The sequence below is a fragment of the Dermacentor silvarum genome, chromosome 2 (genome assembly GCF_013339745.2).
Source record: "Dermacentor silvarum isolate Dsil-2018 chromosome 2, BIME_Dsil_1.4, whole genome shotgun sequence".
In the NCBI taxonomy this organism is placed as follows: domain Eukaryota; kingdom Metazoa; phylum Arthropoda; class Arachnida; order Ixodida; family Ixodidae; genus Dermacentor; species Dermacentor silvarum.
Genome location: NC_051155.1, coordinates 51,823,242 through 51,826,007, shown reverse-complemented (window position 1 = coordinate 51,826,007; position 2,766 = coordinate 51,823,242).

Below are 2,766 nucleotides of genomic sequence, written 5' to 3'. Positions count from 1 at the left end.
GCCGATCCAGAGAGACCTAGCTCAGCCGCGAAAAAGCGTCACCGTCGTCACTGCTGCGTCGTGAGCTGCCACGAGCAAGGAGGCCTGAATCCCAACATCAGATTCTACCGTTTTCTTTCAAGGCCTCACGAAGCGGAGGCCTTGAAACGGCCTTGTACGGCGCGCTGGATAACTTCATTACCCCACTATGAGGAGCACAGGTTTTAGAGTTAAATGTGCTCATCCTTGACCTCAAGCCAGCACTTTGAGGCAGCGAAGCAAGGAAGTATTGATCACAGCTCATCGATGTATGAGCGCTGTCATTAAAAGCTACATCAAGCGAGCAACGCACGAGCTCGCGCTGCAGCGCATTTCGCACGTAGTACGTTACTGCGAGCTCATATGCATTGAATCAGTTATTTATCAGTTGCTAAGGGACAGTTTCCTTTCCATATTTAAATCTGACTTAAAGGACTACCTATTTGAATAAAAAATTACTGTTCTAATTAACATGCTATTGCCTTTGAATGTATTGGTCACTTTTTCAAATTTATTGTGCTGACATGTTATACCATGGTATTATTATCTTTTCTTTTTTTTGTTGTTATGTTGTGCCGGTTTTCTTTTTGTATTTTGGTACAGCTTTCATTTTTGTAACTTGGCTTTTTTAGTATATGATTATGGGGCATGATATTACTGTATTTATATTGTCTTTAATGTGCTTGTTAATTTGAAAACCTATGCAGTGTTAGTTTGGTTTCATTTTTCATTACTCGATATTTAATTCATCGTAAGGGGTCCCGACGCCTGCAGTTTTTACTTTGGGACCCCTTCCTGTATACTAGTCTATGTACTAATTTACTTATCAATAAAAATGAATTGAATTGAATTGAATGGCCGTTACTACAGCGCAGGCATGACTACTTGTTTCGCGGCATGCAGTCAACAAATATTGCAGGAGGCCCGCCGTTTCGCGGCAAGCTGAAAGACCGCTGCCGTCGCGGCGCGTACCGTCGTCTGCTCGAGCAGTTCCGAACAGATATGATGTCTGCTTATCGCTGCTGTGAATTCATTTAGAGCAAGCATTTCCTCGCGTTTGTGCGCCTTAATGTAGCAGTGTGCGAACCTTACCTTAAGTTCAACTTCGTACGTGACTCGCTTTACTTGCGATTGACACCGCGCTAAAACTTCGCCGCTTATTTCTTGAATGACGTACACGTATTCGGCGTTGCATAATTTCTTGCCTTTACGCAGCCTGTCACCGCTGAAAATATCTTCGGAGCCCGATATTCGCTGCAGGCCGTGGTACAACACAACCGAAAGTGACGGGTCCATATTGTAAACATGCTTTCCGAAGCAGACGACCGAGCTTGGTACTACCCCCTTTCGGATTGAGGGCGCTTTTTAGCACCATTTTTGCAGCGCCCCCTGGGCAACGCAGAAGCCCCATAGCCACACTCTCGTCCGGTTTCTGATTGCGGGACTGGCGGGCCCATTCTGCTCGCTCCCGGCGATCGCAGCTGGCGTAGCTGTCCAAGGGGCTGTGACAGAACTCGCGCCATATTGCCAGGACGTCTTACAATCTTCCAATCTGTGAGCAGCAGTCGAATCTTTAATTATTGGCCTAAGATGCGAGACCGAATTTTTCTTCTCACTATGACTTTGTTTTCGAGGATATTAGAAATAATGTCGTCGACGCGACAGGATGTGGTTAGCTGGAGGGTATTTATCAGGCATGCGAAACCTACAGTGCTAATGCAGAGTTTATCATTTTCTGGGGACGAATATATGAAAAATTATGCTAGTCTCACGATTTCTGCTAAGCAGATATGACTTCTGTACTACTCGGCTGAAATTTCTCAATTTCACCAAGTGTGTTACTTTAGAAATTTCTTAGTGAACCGTTTTAATTGGCTGCATAAAAATACGATTTTTTCATGAAAGTAATATATATATCATCCTGTACTGCACCTGAACAGGCCGAGTTGCGTTATTTCTAACACGTTATCTTCAAACGAAGTTCGTTCTAAACAACAAAAACTATGAAAGTAGAGAGAAAGAAGCCGCCACAAACACAGCCAGTACAGACAGCATCGAAATGAGACATCACGCACTACCGAACGTAAACATACCCGAGCAGTTGCTCACTGCAAGTGCGTGCGATCGCTGCCTTGAGTCATCATTGGGTTGGGTTGTAAATAATACACAGAGCACAAGTTTAGTTCATATTTTATCCTCTAAGCAATTGCGTCATCCGCTGAAGATGCCGGTTCGGTTGACCACGTTGCGGCATACGCACAAAGTGACAGTTTATTGTATTTGGGAAGAGGCAGCATCTGCGAAGCGTTCTGTGCATCGTTTGCGAAGGACCATTCATTTTGTAGTGAAGAAACTCCTTTACTTCGAAAGGACTAACAGAAATGTGTTGGAGTTCGCCTGCACAGTGTTTCAGTTGAGCACCGGCCAGGCAAGCCGCGCGGCGTGTACCGCCTTAGCGCTCATACCATGCACGTCAACGGGGGGCTTCCGGTAAATGGCAGAACCATATCTCCGCGCCACCAAAGTATGAAAGCATGACAATGTATAAAAGCCTGAAACTAAAGAGATCGGATAGAATTCGCCGAACTGTAAAAAATGATAGCAATGAAGAAAGTTTGCGATATTACAAATTATAAACTCGGAAATATTGAGGAAGTAGTAAAAATGACCGTATCATTAAATCAGTGATAAGAAAGCTTGGCACAGGTGAGGACAAAATCTATGCAGCGAAAGATAAGTAGATAAGCA